Source organism: Mus caroli, unplaced genomic scaffold (genome assembly GCF_978045245.1).
Source record: "Mus caroli unplaced genomic scaffold, Mus_caroli_1 scaffold_17, whole genome shotgun sequence".
In the NCBI taxonomy this organism is placed as follows: domain Eukaryota; kingdom Metazoa; phylum Chordata; class Mammalia; order Rodentia; family Muridae; genus Mus; species Mus caroli.
In genome coordinates this window covers 86,877,744-86,898,660 of record NW_028227272.1, presented here as the reverse complement: position 1 = coordinate 86,898,660, position 20,917 = coordinate 86,877,744, and the positions used below count along the sequence as shown (strand labels likewise).

General features: G+C 47.6%; 1 protein-coding gene across 6 annotated transcripts in view; it reads left to right on the top strand.

Annotated features, from left to right (window-relative positions):
* The window catches only part of Tiam1 (TIAM Rac1 associated GEF 1), a 349,838-nt gene that overhangs the window by 180,135 nt on the left and 148,786 nt on the right, over window positions 1–20,917 (top strand). The window lies entirely within an intron of this gene.

Here is a 20,917-nt window from a genome sequence, read left to right as displayed (position 1 = left end):
GAACAAAGTAGAAACCAGAATGGTGGCTGCTTCCTGAGGCCCGACAGACCCCTGCAGCTTCTGAGATTTCCCACCGGCATTCCTGGTCCTGCTGTGAGCCCTGCTTCAACCTGTTCTTCCAGTATTGCAGGTTGCTCCTCCCTGCCAGAATCCAGAGCCAGCCGTAGCCACTCCCCTCTGACTTGCCCAGCAGCTGCCGGAGAAAGCTCCTTGGGTGTTTTTGTCACACTGTGTGACCCTAATTGGGTTATGTGCTTTTCCCAAGAAGAGGTAGGGATGACGTCAGCAACAATTGCCCCTGTGTGGTAATGCACTCTGCCTGTCTCCTGTCCCTTACCCTTGGGACCCAGTCTCTTTCTGTGGGAGGACTTGATCAAGTACTCAGGACTCCCCAAACCCTCATTTCTTCCTTTGTGAGACCTTTTCCACAGCCAGCACCTAGGCTTCTCCTGTCCCTTCCCCATGGACTTCCTGTGGCCTCTGTTCCTCCATGGCCTTCCATATCATGACTCAGGCATATGTCAGTTACTTAGAGCAATAAAGCTGGGATATGGCAGAGCTCCACTGCTGCAGACCCTGGGCCCCTTGCTCTACAGTCCGTTTTCCCAACTAAGGCGCCCTGAGGGCTCCTCGACTGTGGGACTGATGGTCGTTCTTTCCCTTAAACTCTCCTTTGCAGGAATCGCCCTGGCTTCTTGGTTTGCTTGAGTGCCTCAGGAGAGGCTGCTCTCCCATCAGTCTTCCAAGACTGTGTCAGGGCATGGTGGCCTTGCTTTCCCGGAGCAATCTTCCCCTAGCTCTCCACTCAGCCATTGTCACCTCTCTCCAAGGTCAACTACTTCCTGCTGCCTTCCTTCTCCAGGCTCCATTTACTCCCAGTTCCCAGTGTTGCCTGCCCAGCCTTTCCCTTGAATACCTTCCACCCTGAAACTGTGCTGCAAATCTTTTTTTTTTTTTATTTTTTATTTTTTATTTTTTTAGTATAGACTAGAGTTTATTTAGGCATGGGAAGGGGGGTTGAGAGAGTAGTAGAGGCAGAGAAAGGCAGAGGAGTAGAGGCCGGCCATGAGCACATGGAGAGGGGGGAGGGGGAGGGAATTGGGAGAGAGCAGGAGCGGTGAGGAAGAGCAAGAGCAGAGCAACAGGTTGCTTGTTTGTTTCTTTAAAGAATTATTTTATAAGCCGGGCGGTGGTGGCGCACGCCTTTAATCCCAGCACTTGGGAGGCAGAGGCAGGCGGATTTCTGAGTTTGAGGCCAGCCTGGTCTACAGAGTGAGTTCCAGGCCAGCCAGGGCTACACAGAGAAACCCTGTCTCAAAAAACAAAACAAACAAAGTGTACTCGTATACAATGTATACACACACACACACACACACACACACATATATAATTTATTTATTTTATGTATATGAGTACACTGTAGCTGTCTTCAGACACACCAGAAAAGGACATCAGATCCCATTCCAGATGGTTGTGAGCCACCATGTGGTTGCTGGGATTTGAACTCAGGACCTCTGGAAGAGCAGTCAGTGCTCTTAACCCCTGAGCCATCTCTCCAGCTCCTGTGTTGCAAATCTTTCGGGCTCTTTCCCACCTAAGAAGTCTTTGGAGGTCACCTAAAACCCGCCCAGAGACATCCAGAGCAGTGTAGTTTGTTTCTTCCAGTGAGGGAAACACCGGGGTGAAGGAGCTTCATTAAAGGAGGCCAGGGGCAGACCTGAGGGAGCCTGTGCTTGTCTGAGCTCGCGTGTGTTCACACTGCAGCTGCTCCAGCTGAATGAAGCGATGGATGGATGGATGCATCATCCCTTGGCTGCCAGTGCAGAGCCCAGCCACCCACCCCCAGGGAGCCAAGGCAGGTTTATGTGATGAATAATGTCCATTTGCTCCCAGTGCTCAGGCCTGTAGCTAAGCCTGTTCTGTGGAAATGGGAAGATAATCTTGCCAAGAGTCTTGCTCCATCCTCCTGTCTGAAATATTATCAGTTGGAATTCAGTGTGTTGAGAGTTTTATCTGGTGGCCAGCCATAGTCCACAGCAATCTCAACCACATACCAGACATGCTCTGCCTCTTGGGTGTGTCCTTCATTGTAAGGTAGTGGAAAGATGGCCAGTCAGCCTGGAAGTCAGAAAACCAAAGGAAGGAGATTACATTCTGGGTACCACAGCAGTGCACATCTAATCCCAGCAAAACACACTGATGTCTGGGAGTTTGAAGCCAGCCTGGTGTACATAGCAGGTTCCAGGCCAGCTAGGCTACTTAGTGAGAACCTGTCTTTAAAGAAACAAATAGACTACATACATTGAGCACCTACTGTGTACCTGGCATTCTGCAAAGTGCGGGGCAGGGAGATGAGTTCCAAGATCTTCACTTTGCATCTCAAAACACGCAGATGTTCAAGTCCCCATGGCACTGTCTGCCTGTGAAACTATTACACAGTATTATTTAGAGAACAATGACAAACATTTTATCTGTACTTGTGTTGTACAGAGGTATGGTTTTTTCCTCAAGTGCTTTTAGTCTACAGCTGGTTGGATGTATGGATGCAGAGAGGTAGATACAGGGTCAGGCCATGTGAGCGAACTTCCTTTCTGTGCCATGTGAGAGTCTCTTCTTTGAATCCAGAGACAGAACCCACATAGCTGCACTGAACTCATCTCTGTTCACTTCTGTCCCCTTGCAACAGACCTTCTGTTCTAAAGAGAAGTAGGGCCTTTGGTGATGATGTCACATTGACTCTAGAGAGAAGCAGGGCTTTTGATGATGATGTCACATTGACTAGGGAGGAGCAGAGCCTTTGATGTCACATCCACTCTGGAGAGAAGGAGGGCCTTTGTTGATGATGTCACACTGACTCTGGAACTTTGTGTTTGGTTCTGTCCTGACAAGGTCTTTAGTGTTTTGTGAATTGGGTAAAGTAAGTGATACTTGAAACACCATGACTGGGAATGTCTCAGCGAGTGGGTAGATGATATTTGGAAAGCTGTAGAATTAGGAATCTTGCTTTAGTTTTAGATATTTGTCCACGGGCTCTTTGAGTTCCCCCAGATAAGTCACATGGCGCTCTAGTCTTTTTAGGAGTAGGAGGCCATCTGGATGGAAGGCCCTGGGTGGCGTCGGTCTGTGGTTTATATGGTTAAGGGTCTTGGAGCTTTGGGATGGATGCTCGGGACACTTCCTCTGGCTCAACTCTCTCCTGCCCACATTGCATAAACATTGGCGTGGCAGGGACAGATGGCCATTCCGGAGCTCCTTTGATGTTACATTTGGTTGCCTAGGTGGGGGTAGAGTGGTTGCTGCCAGTCTCTGTGGGATGAGGAGAGGCTGCCTGGGAAATACCCACTTGACAGTGGGTAAACAGAAGGAAAACTCCACAATAGCTGGGTGCCCTGGTCCGTGTTCAGTCCAGACAGCAGTGGAGTGGGACTTGCATAAGTGTTTAGCTTGGGAAGGGGCCAGAGAGCACAGAGCACAGGCCTTAGTCGATGCGCTGTAGAGTTTGATTTTCTCACTGAATGAATGAACCAGAGTGGGGGTAGGTGAGGGACTGCTTGTCATCGCTTTCATGATTTGGAAAGAAAAAAAAAATCTCTCCCAGAAACTTGGGTTAGGCTCAGGGGAGGGCACCTGAGATCCCAGGTAATCAGTGGAGAGCAGAGCCCTGGTTAGAAGTGTGGTTTTCAGATGATTAAGCAGTGTTAATCCGTGTAATGAGGGCCGGCAGCTTTGACGGAAAAAGGAAGTGCTGTAATGGAGAAGAGAAACCAGACAGGGAGGGCGTGTAATGTCAGAATGCTGAGAGGAGCAGTTGACATGGACTGAATGTCCGATGGCCTTACAGGAGAGGGCACAGTAGAGGATGCTGCCACTGGCTGCTTGCAAGCCAGCTGAGGAACCTCTTCAACTGAGGCCTCTGGCCATGGTGGAAAAAGCAGGTCGCTGATAGGGCCTGTGATTCTAGCTTTGGGCTAAGAACTATTACTTTTCTAATGTGTTTACAGAAGTCCAACGGGTCAAACCGTGTTCATGCATTCAGCATGTTTGCCGTTCTTCATAGTACATTTTTTTTTGAGTGGGTTGAAATTTTGGGTGAGTCCCATTTATTCTTTTAAGATATCACTTGTTATATGGTTGGGAGTGTGGCCTTCGGAGGTGCCCTAGGGAGATTCAGTGGTATGTGATGTACAGCTCCCGCTTTGTCTGGGATGGGGTGAGTCGGGATCTGAACCAGCGAACTGTGATGCCTGAAGATAGTGGGGGTGGGGGGAATAACTAAGGATGTTGTTATGTTCAGGGTCTATCTGTAAGATAATTGCCCTGGGATTAGGATGGTTTAACTTAGACTCTTCAGTTTTTACAAGGGTGTAGACCACATTGGAATTGTGAATTTGGGGCTTCCATGGAATGGGGGTACACACCAATTATGTGCATAGTGCACTGATGAATGACAGACAGCTCACTATCAGTCGCCCAGTCATCAGGGAAGCATGCCAGTGCTCTACAGTGGTCCACAGTGCTCAGCAGAGTGAATCCTGAGCTTTAGTAGGTCAGGTATAAGAGGTGCGTTTTTTTACTTAAGGTGATGGGTTTAATTGGGAAGTTAGTCCATTATAAATTGGGGAATGAGACTGGCTTAACTTGATTTATTGATTATTTTCAGTGGCCCCCATTTCCCTACAAATGATAAGGACTTTATTCTTATTTATGAATGAAAAGAAGCCCGTTTGTGTTGATACCACATCTTAAAAATCCATTCTTTTGTTGTTAGACATGCAGGTCCAGCCAGTGGGCTTTCTGTTTCTGTCTCTGGAGTGACCTTCAGGGCCATGGGCTTGGGAGTTTTGCTGCCGCACAGCTCTCTGGTAGTGCTGTGAACATTTCCTCCTGGTATTCCAGTGTTTCTGTTGGTTTCGCCAGAAGTCGCTCTTCAGGGCAGAGTGATCTTTCTTTCTTTCTTTCTTTCTTTCTTTCTTTCTTTCTTTCTTTCTTTCTTTCTTTCTTTCTTTCTTTCTTTCTTTCCTTCCTTCCTTCCTTCCTTCCTTCCTTCCTTCCTTCCTTCCTTCCTTCCTTCCTTCCTTCCTTCCTTCCTTCTTTCTTTCTTTCTTTCTTTCTTTCTTTCTTTCTTTCTTTCTTTCTTTCTTTCTTTCTTTCTTTCTTTCGTATTACCTGTGTTAGACGATTCCATGCAGACATGCCATGGATCCTGATCCGCCCCTCCCCCTTCCTGCCTCTGCCAGCCTCTCCTCCTGTCTAGGTCCCTCTCCTGTATCTTGTTCACATCTTTTTTGTTTTGTGATAAGCTTAGTTATTTGCATTTAGGTAAAACGATTGCTCTTCTTTGCCGACTGGGGTTTCCTTAGTGACACGTGGAAAGGAGTAATCCGGAGGTCAGGGAAAGCCAAGAGACTCCATGTTTCCTCCTGCACACTTGCTGCCTTTGATTTTGACCAGCTAGTTGGTAGGATGAAAGTCTCACCCTCTAGAGTTTTCTCCTAACATGGGGGGACATTAGGAGATGTATTTTTGGCTTATGAGTTGGGGTTAATGGTAGAGGCAGAATTGCTCTTTGAGAACAGTGTAAGTTACATAGTGAGCTGAAAACCCATTTGACCTTACAAGAAAGCCAACCAAAAAGCCATTCATTACCTAAGGCTTGCATGTCCATATATATCTAATGTCTATACATAATTCTACATATATATGGACATTAATGTGTCAAGACACAGCCTTGGCTTGATCTTATTCCTTTATTTTAGATTTATTTGTTTATTATATGTAAGTACACTGTAGCTGTCTTCAGACACACCAGAAGAGGGTGTCAGATCCCATTACAGATGGTTGTGAGCCACCATGTGGTTGCTGGGATTTGAACTCAGGACCTCTGGAGAGTAGTTGGTGCTTTTAACTGCTGAGCCATCTCTCCAGCCCCTATCTTATGTTTTTTTTTTATTTATCCATCATACTCAGGCTCTGTGACTGCACTTTACGTGTGTGTGTGTGTGTGTGTGTGTGTGTGTGTGTGTGTGTGTTTGGCGTTTAAAATGTTGAGTCCTTTTCCTTCCCTTCCTTTCTGCTCTGGGTTTCATGTAGGATGAAAAATGCAAACTACAGAAAACACAGGATCTGGAAGTAATTTTCATCAGGAGAGAAATTACCCAAATGGGGAAAGACACTATTTTGTTGCTTGCCAGCTGAGGGAAACACAAGAGTGGGTAACTTGCTTTCCTTCAGTAATTGGGTACATTATACAAGGCTAACAATTTCACTGGGACTTGGCAGTTAAAAGAAAGCAAGAGGCAGGCCCAGGTGCTCCCTGGTCCCCTCTCCACGAGAGAGTGTGGAGGTAGAGGTAGCATTCAGATCACCCGCTTCCTATTTCTGTCACTGGAATGACAGTGATTGCTGCAGATGGGGCTCATTCCACCACCAGGGTCTGCCACCTAGACAGGGATGTGTGAGTCAGCCCAGGGCTGTGGACTCTAGGAAACAGACTGGAGAACTCTCCTGTCTGGTGCTAGCCTTCCCTAAGGCACAGGACAGTTAGAAGCAAGGCCTTCTGACGCCTCACATTGGGATTATCAGTTCTTTCCCCATGCTGCCATCTTCTTTCATGTTGCTCCTGATCCTGGCTGTGACTAATGGTCACGAAACAATTCAGTCTGAGCCCTTCTGTCTGTCGTAAGGTGAAGTTCACTTTTCCCGCAACTTTTGCCCGTGTGACCCGAGTAGCCTGTGTCTCAGAGTATCTACCTACCTACCTACCATTTATCTACCTACCTACCTACCTATCTATCTATCTATCTATCTATCTATCTACCAACTATCCATTGATCTATTATTTTTGATGTTGGATGGGATGACCCCATGGCCTATGGGTGCTGGGTAAATGCTTTACTGCTGAACTGCAGCCTGGGTCTGATTCTTGTGGCTTTTGTTTAATCATGGTTTCAGTGAGCTGTTGAGATGTAGTTGGTTACTTTCCTAACTGTTTTCTGGACCCAGTTCCAGAGGCTTCCAGCTGTCTCTGCTTGAGAATTTGTTCTCATCTCTGTTGGCCACCTGGTGGTGTGTTTGAAGGGACACTGTCACTCGCCTTTCAACAGTGCCTCTGTTCGTTCCTTCCTTCGTTCAGGTCACGTGCAGGGGAATGGATGCTTGAGTTCTGCAGATACATTTAATTTAATAGGTACCAAAGGAAAGATCTGGATCTCATGTCACATTTAGGGTTTATAAATCTATTTGAAGTGCTTGGGTAAAAGCATCGTGTATTCATCTGTGTGTAAAACTAAAACCAGACTCATTGCCAAGTTTAATTTGTCAAGTGTTCTTAGAAAGAGGCAGCTCTCTAGAGAGTGTGAAGCTCATTTTGAAGCGCAGTGAGATCGTTCCTTGCATTTCTCTCTTTGTGCATGTTTCCCGAACCAAACACTCTGCAAAACCACCCCGCACATGCGGTTCATGGCAGCTTTATTTCGAATTGCCCAAACTGGGAGGAGACCAAGATGTCTTTCAGTAGGTGGACGCCTACTCCATATGATAGAGTATTATACAGTGCTAGAAAGAAATGAGCAAGCCATGAAAAGACGTAGAAGAACCTTAGCTTTGGTTGTTAGGGACTGGGGAGCTGGGAGGGATGGATAGATGGGGGATCGAGAGTTGATTGGGTAGTCTGGTAAATTCGTGAAATGTGTTCTGTTCAATCCCTGAAAATGTACAGCTTCCAGAGTAATGGCAGTGAAGGATTTGTGGTAATAATGATGTGGCATGTGGGTTCTTCCATTTTTACAGATGCTTTTCTTTAGTGGGTTATGTGGACGGAAGGGGAGGAGTCAGTTCTTAGAAAACAGAAAGTCTATGAAAAAAAAATCTGTCCTTTTGCTACAAACCCAAAACAATCTATATAATAAAAATTTAAGGGCTGGCAGGATGGCTCAGTGGGTAAGAGCACTGACTGCTCTTCTGGAAGTCCTGAGTTCAATTCCCAGCAACCACATGGTGGCTCACAGACCACCTGTAATGAGATCTAACGCCCTCTTCTGGTGTGTCTGAAGTCCGCTACAGTGTACTTATGTATAATAATAAATAAATCTTTTTTAAAAATTGTAAAACACAGCAACAACATAGAAACCCAGGCTAAAGAGATGCACCCCTCACTGCTCTCCAGGGGTTCCAGTCAAAGGTCTATCGCTTGGCCGGGTTAATTCTTAAAATCCATGCAGACCTTCTGCTTGGGCAGCAGCTGCTAGACAGCATAGGAAATTGCTATGTGAAGAATTGTTTCTAGGGTTGGAGAGGTGGCTCAGTGGTTAAGAGCACTGACTGCTCTGCCAGAGGTCCTGAGTTCGATTCCCAGCAACCACATGGTGGCTCACAACTATCTGTAATGGGATCTGATGCACTCTTCTAGTGTGTGTTTGAAGATAGTGACAGTGTACTCATATAAATAAATAAATAAATAAATAAATAAATAAATCTTTGAAAAAAAGAAAAAAAAAAAGAATTGTTTTTGTACCCACAGAGTCGGGATGTTTTGGTACCTTCTGTGTTAGCCAGACCTTCTGGGTTTGGGGGCGGTTAGAGTTGGTAGGGCTCTGATAGTGATTGAAAGTCCTGGAAACCCGTTCAGAGCTTTTCCTGGTCTTTGTGCCTTTTCAGGAGGAGTTTCCAGGGTCTGTGTGCATAGGGCTCATGAGCATAGAACCGGGCCAGTGTGAAGATCTTCCTGCTCCACTCACTGGGAGGGCTTGTCCTTTACCGTCTGAAGCCAGCCTCCTGGTCCTCTGCATTTTACCACAGGCTTCATTCGTGCCACGCTCCAGTTCCAGACAGTGGAGAATCAGTGGGGAACAAGACAAGGAGGAATCTCTCTGCCCTCTTGTATCTGCATTGTGGTGAAGGAAGAGAGCATACGCGCCATATGGAAGGTGACTGTGATCATGGAGATCAGAGAAGCAAGGGTTTGGAATAGAAGGGTTACACAGAGAGGACTCTTTTGTGGTGACACTACCAAGATGACCAGGGGCAGGGGATTGAGCTCTTCTGGTAATAAGAGGGCAGAGCGCCGGGCCTGTTATTTTCAGGGATTTTCATGGAGATCCCTGAGGCTTGGGCTCAAGGAAGAAAGTTGGGGTGTGGTGCAGTAGAGGCCTTTTGAGGGCTCTGGTCTAAGGGAGTCCAACCTGATTCAAGTGTTAATAGGCTCCTGAGTTGAGGGTAGACCAAGCAACTTCCTCTTTTGGACCACTGCTCCCAGCCGTCCATGTCTCTGAGCACTGATTACATTTTGTTATTGCGCACAGAACCAGATCCTCTGGTGCCATTGGGTCTGTGTTAATAAAGTTTAAGCTTCTCTAGGCATAAATCCCTGTCTTTATAGTTGGTAAGAAAAGGGCTTTCATCATTTGAGGGGAGTTAGTTGAGGAATTCTGTAAGGAGTTCAAGGATGGATGAAAAATGCTTGAAGATAATCCACAGTTCTCTGGAGCCCAGTGTCCCTGTACCTTCCGACTGGCGAGCCGTCCCCTCCACCCTCGTCCGCTTCGCCCCTTCCAGCTCCAGGCGTGCAGCTGATCCTTCTCCAGTGCACACGTCTCTTTCTGATTCTGGCAGCTGACTGGAAAGTTAACCTTCTCTCAGGAGCCTCATCTGAAATCACAGCCTGAACACATGTGGTAGATGTCAGATGCCTTCAGAAATACAAACCTGGGGTTTTTTGGCATCTGACCTGGCTCGTCTGTTTTAAGTGGTGTGTAGTAAACTTGTCCGCAGATGTTAGTGGACCGGTCTGCTTTGAACAAAATAATAATAACGTTCACATCTGGCCCCCCTTTCATCTAGTGATCTTAAAACCCCAAGTGCGTCTTAATTACCGGAAGGTAAGAAAGGCTAGAGGAAAATCACTGTAATAACTGCAGCAGAAACCATGCGGGGACGGCCTCTGGGGCCAGCAGAGTGACAATGACAAGCATTCTGCACCCCACCTTGCCTTTCATCTGGCCATAGAGGTTCTCTGCAAGTGTTGCCTGGTGAGAATGCCTTAGCAGACAGGTGCAGAGTGCCCTCTCACCCCAGCTTGTTAGCACTGTCCCCTCAGATGGCTTCTTCTGTTTTCTGCGTCCTCTGTGACCTCATGGGGAGTTCTGTGGCGAGGACTGGGGATGGTGCCATGGCTAGTGAGGAAATTTGGTTTTCTTTCCAATCCCTTTGGTTTGATATGCAGGTAGGTAGGCAGCGCCTTTGAAATGTCAGCTGCCGGTCCAGCTGCTAATAAGTGATTTTTAGTTAGTAGCCTGGGGCCTCCCTTGTACCCAGATGCCCCCGCTCCGGAACGCATCCCCTGTAAGTCAGGATAATAGAACAAGCCGGAGAGAGCCATTCCTTTCCCACAAAGGAGGCGTGGGGCTTTGTCCATCAGAAGAGTCAAGCAGCACAAAGGCAATTGGGAAGTGGACCAGTCCTGTCCTGTCGTAAGCTGTGGGAAGTCCAGCTGTGGGCTCGTGGGAGGGGAGCTGGGCTCTTCCCTTTGAGATCAAGGGCTGCTGCCTGACAAGTGGAGAAAAGCACTTGGCAGGGTGTGAAGCGTATGCACACAGCTCACAGAGGGGTGGGATGCTTTGGTTTTTAAACAGAAAACCTTTAGCTCCATTTACAGAACTCCCTAGCAGCTGTAGCAAGTGTGCCGTTGATTTCACAACATAATATTCCCCTTCTTGACGGTGGTGTGTGGAAGCAAGCTACTGGAAGGATTGGAAAGGCAGGCTCTTCAGTGCTCCAGCGGATTCCTGTTTATTTTCAGTCTTCAGGGCACTAAAGGTAGACGTGTATCTGTTAGCATAGGTACAAGGTGAACGCTTGTTATTTTGGTCGGAGGTCCCCCCGGGACACAAGCACACTCTGTGACAAGACTGTTCTCTGAGTGTTATTGTCACATTGCTGTGTTGCTCATCCCAATTTCCTTGTGCTGTGGGGGCCCCTGTTGATGGGTCAAATAAATTAGAATGTTCCTTAAATAAATTTAGAGCAAGCCTAGAAATATACTTTAGTCTTTGGGTAGTGAAATAAGTAGTCCCCTCCTTGTCCTGTGTTTTCTTCTCGGGCAGTCAGTCCCTTTGCTCCGGTCGATGTGGGGGAGGGGGTGAGGATGGACACTAGGATTCTTGCATGGGTGTTGGGGACCAACTCAGAAGGCCAGGCACAGTGACAGCGTGCCTTCACCAGCAGTGAGCCATCTCTAGCCTCGAGCCGGTGTTGATGCAGTACAGCTCACTTTAAAAATTCTCTCGAGGAGTGTTTGAGGGACACAGAAAAACAAAGGGAGCCTCGAGCTTTCGGAGGACAGAGTCTGCTGGAGGCCCAGATGCAGGCCCGAGGGCCCCTATGGAACGTTGTTTGTTCCATCTCTCCTTGCAGTTCTTTTTTGTAATCCCTGTCTCTCAGCAGTGACTCTCTGAGGTCACTTTCCTATTCACAGTTCTCTATGGGATGAAGCCCTGTGAGGACGAAGGCACTGTCATCCCTTGTCACTGCACATCAGGGGTGATCCTGCTGAGCCCCTGACTCCGTGTACCCACAGTGTCATTTCCTGGCTCCTTCTTATTTCAGAGACTCTTCAACTCCAGCATCCTTGGTGGAGGACACTCTTTAAAACCGTCTTGACTAATATTTTTTGACTACACTTAGAAGTATAAAGTAAACAGTATGCTGAACTATTTTTTTTTTTTTTGGCATGGTAAAATATGCCCAACATAAAATTAGCCATTTTAAACGAATGGTTGTGCAGTTATTACCACAGCTTTCACCATCCCAGACAGAATTGTTTCGTTGGGCAATCCTTCCCCACTTCTTATCCTCCACCCAACCTGCCCCAGGCCCCGCGAACCTCTGTCCTACATCGACTTTGCAAGCTTACTATAGTGGAAGCTGTGCATGTCCTATTTCACGTAACACCCTGCCTCCAAGGCCCATACACAACATGGCATGGCTCAGAGACCTTGGTAGAATCACATTTTCTAGTATGTAGATATTTTGCTTTCTTTATCTGTGTCCACTTCCTGGCTGCTGTGAACACCAAGGCCAAACTGTCAACAAGGACTAAAAACAGTCCAGCTATAAAATGGGTCGTGCACTTGAGTTTTCATTTCCCCAGAGGGCATACGTACATACCTGTGGCCGAATAAGCATGCCCTATGCCGAAAAACACACCCTATATCGTGAATGATTTAAAAAGTGCTGGTCAAAATTGCAGTGAGATACTATTCATAGTCACTACAGTGGTGGCTTTCTTTCTTTCCCCTCACCATATAACTCTGCCTGCATCCCACCCCACTTCCAGAGAGAGAGACTCAGTCTGTAGCTCTGACTGGCCTGGAACTCACAGAGGTCCATCTGTGTCTACCTCCCAGGTTATAGGATTAAGGCCGTGCACCGCCATGCCCGGCTACATGGTAAATCTCTATGAGTACCATGTCACTATGATAGAGATGACGTGTGAGGGTGATGCTAAATGCCTGTGGAGTCAGGGTGGGCTCGGTTCTCTCTCCCCATCTTCACATGGTCCTGGGGCTGAGTGAACTTAGCTTAGATTGTTTGCCAGCACTGTGCCAAACAATCCATCCTGCCAGCCTGGTGTGTGTGCGCGAGTGCGTGTGTATGTGTGTGTCTGTGTATTTTTGTTTTTAAACTGGAAAGTAACAAGTGTTGGTACGGGAGTGGGGAAGCTGGAACCCATGTGTACTTTGGTTAAGACTATAAGAGGGCAGCTACTTGGCAAAAGTTTGGTAGCTTCTCAGAATGGAGAACCCAGGGCTACCACACAGCACAACCCATACCCATAGAAGCGCTCCTCAAAGAGCAGAGAATGGGGATCCCAGTACATACTTGTAAATCAGTTGATTGGCTTCTGAACATGTGCTTTCCTTATTTATCAATCCCTTCTGTACCAGGGAAATTTGTGTTGCCATCCAGGCACATAACCTCTCACAAGCAAATGCTGTGGGCCACTTGTGCCGGTGAGAGGCTGCAGAGCCAACGGTAGAAACACATCAGGACTTGCGGTGCAGGAGACCAGGGGAACTGTTCCCCATGAGTAACGAGGGAGCATCTTTTTAGTAACATTGTCAAGAAAAAGGCAATATATTGTCAAAGACATTTGTGTGCAGAATTCCTTTACTCTTTAGTCTTCTAGTCAGAGCACGTGCCCCCCCCCCCCCATCTTATTTCCCTAGTATGAAATCTTGTTGGATTTACCGTGATAGAATCGGCAGCTTTTTGCAAGTCAGACTTTGAAATGGAAATGGTAAATCTGAAGCAGAACACTGGCTTGGGTTCTGGCAAAGTCATTGTGTCCGTAGAGTTGGGTCTCTCACTCTGCAGTCCGCTAAGCTGTTGATAATTTATACTCGCCCCTGAAGTGTTCGTTCTGAGCTCACAAGTGCACCCTGCACTGTGCTGTCCAACATCCCCGGGCTCCAGTGAACACTGCCGGAGACAGCTCAGCTCAGATCTGACACTATGGTATACTGTGTCACAGTGTCCTTGCGGTACAGAGCGTGCTTTCTTCTCCCTGACTGGAGACATAGCCTAGTGCTAGAGTGCTTGCCTGGCACACATGAGACCCCAAGTTCAGTCCCCAGGAGCGCTGCCTACCTCCCAGCTTGCTGTGATGAAAGCATGATTGTTTCGTTACGGAGAGTAAAACCTCTTAACATTTGTCTCCATTTCTCAGCGTGCAAGTATCAAATTGACATTGTGGGAGCCTCCTAGTTCCTGTCCTCTCCAAAGCAGGAACTGAGCTGAGAAACACAATTTAAGCAGAGGTTGGTAGCAAAGCAGGCTTTGAAAAGTGAGGTTGGAGGGGATCATCCCACAGTGTGGCTGGCAGCAGAGTGGGCTCTGTGTTGTGACCCAGCCAGCTCAGTCAGTCAACAGGGTCTTGAGGGAGGGAGGGAGGATTAATTTAAGAGAGAGAGAGAGAGAGATGAGCCAGGTGGTGGTGGTGCTCACGCCTTTAATCCCAGCATTCAGGAGGAAGAGGCAGGTGGATTTCTGAGTACGAGGCCAGCCTGGTCTACAAAGTGAGTTCCAGGACAGCCAGGGCTACACAGAGAAACCCAGTCTCAAAAAACCAACCCCCCCCCCCCCCCAAAGAGAGAGACAATTAGACAACACTATAATCTGACTCTGGCCAGTTCTGAAACTGAAGCTAAAGTGGGTCTAATTTTTTCCAGTGTGCGTTTATATCATTCTAGGTACATACAGTCCTAAGGCATAAACAAAGTAGAAAAGAACAAACAAATCATAAACAGAGTAGCTAAGGAACAGACAAAGCATAAACAAAGGTCCCACGATTGCTGTGTTCAGACTCTTAACCAGAGCCATCAAGATACAGATCCCACACTCCTTCCTCCCCTGTATTCATCTGGAGCCTACTTCCTTGTCCTAGCCCAATGTCAAATTCTTGCCAATATCCCAGAATGCGGCACCAAGAGCTTTCCTCAGTGTTGTGGATTTTAAAGATGTTTTTATGATTATTTATGGGGGGGCATACTCACGGAGTAAAGCCCCTTTCCTCCCTAGTCAGGGTGGGCAGATCTCCCTTTGATGGTATTGCTTTCAATGATTCTCTAGAAAAGCCCACAAGAGCCTGACTGCCAGGGAAACCCTGGTGCTTTTGATCTTTGGTATAGCAGCAAGAACAATCTATGACCTTGAGGAGATTTAGCTACAAACTGGCACCAGGAGCCGTCGTTTCCATATTGAGCTGCAGTGTTCTTGGTGCTTACTGTCGAACGGGTTTTGGAGGTGCTCACTCATGGCTGCCAGCTGTTAAAGGCATTTTGTTATTTTTGAAATTGAGGTTTGTCATGGAAGTTGGGGCCAGAGTCTTAAAATAGTTTGTCAGACCACATGAACAGAAACAGGACTTGGGCTGTCTTCTGGGATTCCCTTGTTCAAGGGCTGTCTTTTGTATAATAACGAGCACATCTTTGTATTTCACGGTGTTAGAGTTTTGATGTTAAAGTTTGCTGTTTTGAGCTGGAGAGATGGCTCAGCTGCCCTCCCCTTAGGACCCTCGCTCTGTATTCCTCATAGACATTGAGCAGCTCACAACCCGCTGAAACGCCAGCTCCAGTGGATCTAGCGCCCTCTTCTGGCCTCTGCGGGTCTCTGCACTCAAGCAGTGTGCACACAATAAAATAGACCGTAGAACATGCCTTTAATCACAGTGCTTGAGGGGGCAGGTGAACATGGGTGACTGAGTTTTGAGGGCAATCTGGTCTGCACAGAGTTCCAGGCCAGCCAATCAGTCAATCAATCAATCAGTTGATACATACATCACTAAAATATGAAGAATTTAAAAATTGGATTTGCTGAATTGAGATTTCTAAAAACTGGTTAAATAAATTCCAGCTTCTGATTAGGACAGAATTTCCAACACCTTTCAAAATGGCTCTAAACATACTTCTATAATTTTTTTCTAGTGCATATTTATGCAAATTAGCACACACACACACACACCCCGGTCTTATGGTTACTGTTGCTGTGACGAAACACTATGACCAAACAACAAGTTGGAGAAGAAAGGGGTTATATGGCTTACCCTTCCATAGCACTGTTTTCAACTGAACGAAGTCAGGGTAGGAACTTAAGCAGGCAGGAATCTGGAGGCAGGAACTGATGCAGAGGCCTTGTGTGTGTGTGTGTGTGTGTGTGTGTGTGTGTGTGTGTGTGGTGGGGCATGCTGCTTACTGGCTTGCTTTCCATGGCTTACTCAGCCTGCTTTCTTACAGAACCTAGGACCGCCAGCCCAGGCTTGTGTCTCCTACATTGGGCTGTGTCCTCCCCCATCAATCATCAGTTATGAAAATGTCCTGCAGACTGGCCAACAGCCTGACCAGATGGAGGTATTTTCTCAGTTAAGGTTTCCTCCTCCCTGAGGAGTGGCCTGTCAGGTTGGTATTAAAACAGCAAGCAAAGTCCCAGATTATACAGGCTCCTCCTCCTGCTCCTGCTCTTCCTTCTGCTCCTGTTCCTGCTCCTCCTGCTCCTCCTCCTGCTCCTCCTCCTCTTCCTGCTCCTGCTCCTCCTGCTCCTCCTCCTCCTCCTCTTCCTGCTCCTCCTCCTCTTACTGCTCCTCCTGCTCCTGCTCCTCCTCCTGCTCCTCCTCCTCTTCCTGCTCCTCCTGCTCCTCCTCCTGCTCTTCCTGCTCCTGCTCCTGCTCCTCCTCCTGCTCTTCCTGCTCCTCCTGCTCCTGCTCCTCCTCCTGCTCTTCCTGCTCCTCCTGCTCCTGCTCCTCCTCCTGCTCTTCCTGCTCCTCCTCCTGCTCTTCCTGCTCCTCCTCCTCCTCCTGCTCTTCCTGCTCCTGCTCCTGCTCCTCCTCCTCTTCCTGCTCCTCCTGCTCCTCCTCCTGCTCTTCCTGCTCCTGCTCCTCCTCCTCCTCTTCCTGCTCCTCCTGCTCCTCCTCCTGCTCCTCCTCCTCCTGCTCCTCCTCCTCCTGCTCCTTCTCCTCTTCCTGCTCCTCCTGCTCCTCCTCCTCTTCCTGCTCCTGCTCCTCCTCCTCCTCTTCCTGCTCCTGTTCCTCCTCCTCTTCCTGCTCCTCCTCCTCCTCTTCCTGCTCCTGCTCCTCCTGCTCTTCCTGCTCCTCCTCCTCCTCTTCCTGCTCCTCCTGCTCTTCCTCCTGCTCTTCCTGCTCCTCCTCCTCCTCTTCCTGCTCCTCCTGCTCTTCCTCCTGCTCCTCCTCCTCCTGCTCCTCCTCCTGCTCCTCCTCCTCTTCCTGCTCCTGCTCCTCCTGCTCCTGCTCCTCCTCTTCCTGCTCCTCCTGCTCCTCCTCCTCTTCCTGCTCCTGCTCCTCCTGCTCCTCCTGCTCCTGCTCCTCCTCCTCCTCTTCCTGCTCCTGCTCCTCCTCCTCTTCCTGCTCCTCCTGCTCCTCCTCCTGCTCCTCCTTCTGCTCCTGCTCCTCCTGCTCCTCCTTCTGCTCCTGTTCCTGCTCCTCCTTCTGCTCCTGCTCCTCCTTCTGCTCCTCCTCCTGCTCCTGCTCCTCCTCCTCCTCTTCCTGCTCCTCCTGCTCCTCCTCCTCTTCCTGCTCCTCCTCCTCCTCTTCCTGCTCCTGCTCCTCCTCCTCTTCCTGCTCCTCCTGCTCCTCCTCCTGCTCCTCCTTCTGCTCCTGTTCCTGCTCCTCCTTCTGCTCCTCCTTCTGCTCCTCCTCCTGCTCCTGCTCCTGCTCCTGCTCCTCTTGCTCCTGCTTGCCCACTAGAACTATGGCAGAATCAATTTAATTATTTCCCACACCTTTGACCATAGACTTAGCAATGGTCACATTAATCTCACCTGGGGAGCAAATGGTGCCCAGTGAAGGCTGAGGAGAATAATACCAGGTTGCACTTGTAATTGGCTTTCATGGCGGAAACAGCATTTGTGGTTTAGCAGAGCTGGATGCTCTCCTAAGTGTTCCTGTGTCCTTGTCTGAAAGCAGCTGGATCCCACACTTGAGGGCTATGTTATCTTTAATCTTCAATTTGACCCAGTCTAGGATCATCTGGGGAGGGAGATCCCACGAGGTGTTGTCTAAATCAGATTGGCCTGTGAATCTCTCTCTCTCTCTCTCTCTCTCTCTCTCTCTCTCTCTCTCTCTCTCTCTCTGTGTGTGTGTGTGGGGGTGTCTTGATTGGGTTAATTCATGCGGGGAAGTGGGCAGCAGTAGTCCCTGGGTTTGGTTTCTGAACTGTGTGAAGAGTGGAGAAAGTGGGCCGAGCACCAGGTTGCACACAGTCATTCTCTGCTCTCTGTTCGTCTGTGGATGTGGCGATCGGGTTTGAGATACTTACTGCCCTGTGGATTGTGTATTCTAAATAGAACTGGGGGGGGGTATTGATTAATACTTAATACTTAATACTGGCTGCAGCAGCAGGATAGATAAACTTGCTAGCAAAAAGCAGTTTCCATCTTGGAAATCCATCCTAGGTGTGTGCCCAGCATCTTAAATTTACTTGATTCCAGATGCAGAGATGCAGGCAATTGGAGAATCGGGATTAGGCATCACAGTCTGTGACCTGGAATTGTGAGCCAAAGAAACCCCTTTCCCTCTGAAGTTGTTTCTATCACGGCAACAGGAAACAAGGCTCAGTCATTGATCACAGCCCACTGTGTCAACCAAACTTTCTCTTGAAAGTTTGATTGATTGATTGATTGAGATGTTGAGATTAAAGAGGGTTTATTAGTCTGGTTTATTAGTTTATTAGTTTCTAGAATGTGATCCTGGTAGTCCAACAATGGAAAAGCCCAGAATCCTGCAGTAGTTCAGTCTATGGGCTCAGCTGGATGTTTTAGCATTCCCAGTAAGGTGCTGGATGCTGGAGAATTCCTGGGGAGCTGCTGGTCTTCAGCTTACATTGGAATCCTGAAGTTTGACTTAATACTGGCTGCAGCAGCAGGATAGATAAACTTGCTAGCAAAAAGCAGTTTCCATCTTGGAAATCCATCCTAGGTGTGTGCCCAGCATCTTAAATTTACTTGATTCCAGATGCAGAGATGCAGGCAATTGGAGAATCGGGATTAGGCATCACAGTCTGTGACCTGGAATTGTGAGCCAAAGAAACCCCTTTCCCTCTGAAGTTGTTTCTATCACGGCAACAGGAAACAAGGCTCAGTCATTGATCACAGCCCACTGTGTCAACCAAACTTTCTCTTGAAACATTTAGGCTGTGAATTGGAAACAATCAGGGCTAAAACAATAGAGTCACACACACACACACACACACACACACACCCCACACACATTTTGTGGGTTTCCTGTGGAAGTGGGCAGGAAGTAGGTAGGTGACAATTTCAGCTTGAGGGGGTTTTAGAGTAAGTATATACTAGGAGAGAGTAAGGCTCCTTTGCCCCTCCCCCACGGTTCCAAGCTGTTACTTATTGTTACTTTGTTACCACGGTAGCACTTGGATGCAGTGGCCGCACTCCCTCCCTGTGTGTTCTGCTCTTTGTGGCCTTTATGGTGCGGTTTTGTCCTAGACAGACTGGCAGACAGTGGGCTGCTCCCCTCCCTTGGGCTGCTTATCTCCGTTATCTGTAGGAGAAAGTCCTGTATATGATCTGTGGGAGAAGCTCTGTGGAGTTTTACCACAAGGTTTGCAACCAAAAGAAATTATTTTGTGGGTCCCACTTGTTTGAGAAGGGAGTGAAAGCCGTTCAGCCCTACTTACTTACTCTAAGGCGGTGGTTCTCAGCCTTCCTAACCCTGCAAACTTTTAATATAGTTCCTTATGTGGGGACCCCCACCGTAAATGCAAACTTTTAATATAGTTCCTTATGTGGGGACCCCACCGTAAATGCAAACTTTTAATATAGTTCCTTATGTGGGGACCCCAACCGTAAATTCACTTCATTGGTATTTCACAACTAATTTTGCTACCATTATGAATGGTAATGAAAATATCTGACATGCATAATATCTACATATGACCCAGATGGGGTGTTGACCCACAGGCTGAGAACCACTGCCAAGTAGAGGACCATCTCTGCAGATAGCTTTGCATCTGCTTCTAGAAGGCCTTTTGGATACACCGTAGTAAAACTCCTTGTATTGGGTCAAGTTCTGTGGTTTATGCAAACTATGAAAGTTAGCAGGATGGCATGACCCCTACCTACCTTTTCAGATGAACTTGAACGCACACAGATAGTGCCACGGAAACACTGTGATTTCTAGGCATGCTTTTCTCCTGAGCATGGAAATCCTTCAGGTATTTAGAAAGTAACTTTAGTGGGCTTGGGGCTGATGAACAGAATAAAAAAATAAAGCAGGCGTTATGTTTCTCTCTCTCTCTCTCTCTCTCTCTCTCTCTGTCTGTCTCTGTCTCTGTCTCTGTCTTTGTCTCTCTCTCTCTCTCTCTCTCTCTCTCTCTCTCTCTGTGTGTGTGTGTGTGTGTGTGTGTGTGTGTGTACTTGGTTGAGTTGAAAAACACCAGCCCCAGGGCTGGAGAGATGGCTCAGTGGTTAAGAGCACTGACTACTCTTCCAAAGGTCCTGAGTTCAATTCCCAGTAACCACATGGTGGCTCACAACCATCTGTAATGAGATCCGATGCTCTCTTCTGGTGCGTCTGAAGACAGCTACAGTGTACTCAAATATCTAAAATAAAACTTTAAAACAAACAAACAAAAATCCTCGACATCCAGTGAGCTTAAGTCCTAATTCCTCAAACTCTCCAGCTCTGTCAAACTCCTGGACAGCGAGGGCCCCGAGCGAACACTGTTCTGAAACTCCTTGTCTCTTCACCTATGGGAAATAAGAATATCCTGCAATATTGTTGGCAAGATTAAATGAGCTTGTGTGTCTGAAATGCATTAATCATTATTACGAGTGGTAACTATATTGTTTCCCCCGTGGGACCCGGAGTTTATACACTCAGAGTTGAGAATTATGGGTTTGTCTATTCTGAGCTCATCAGCCAAGTGGATGAGCACGCAGGGGTGTGTAGGATAGTATCCCTGGTTTAGCAGCATCTGCTTCAGTTTTTAAAATGTAGTCTATTTAGGCCTGGAGTTTTCTTATAAATTATGTCATTCCCACACATCACAAATGACATTAAAAGAAAAATCTGCCTTGCCTATCTTGAGATTGTGAACCAACATTCTGTTCACCTACAAATGTTGCGAATGGTGACTCTGGAACCCAGATGGGAGTTTCCCTGCAAGCTCAGAATGTCACTGAGACTTGGGGAGCTGTCATCAGAGCCAATGTGGTGGGAATAAAACACACGAAGCAAACAGGATGCGTTTTCTCTTAGGAACTACTTCCTGTAGGTGGAGAAGGCAGCTTACTTACCAAATACCCATGACTGTCAGATGTATTCAAGACAAATGTGTCCCCAATTAAGGTACTCACATTCACATTCTTTGGAGAATTTAAGTTTGAACTTGCC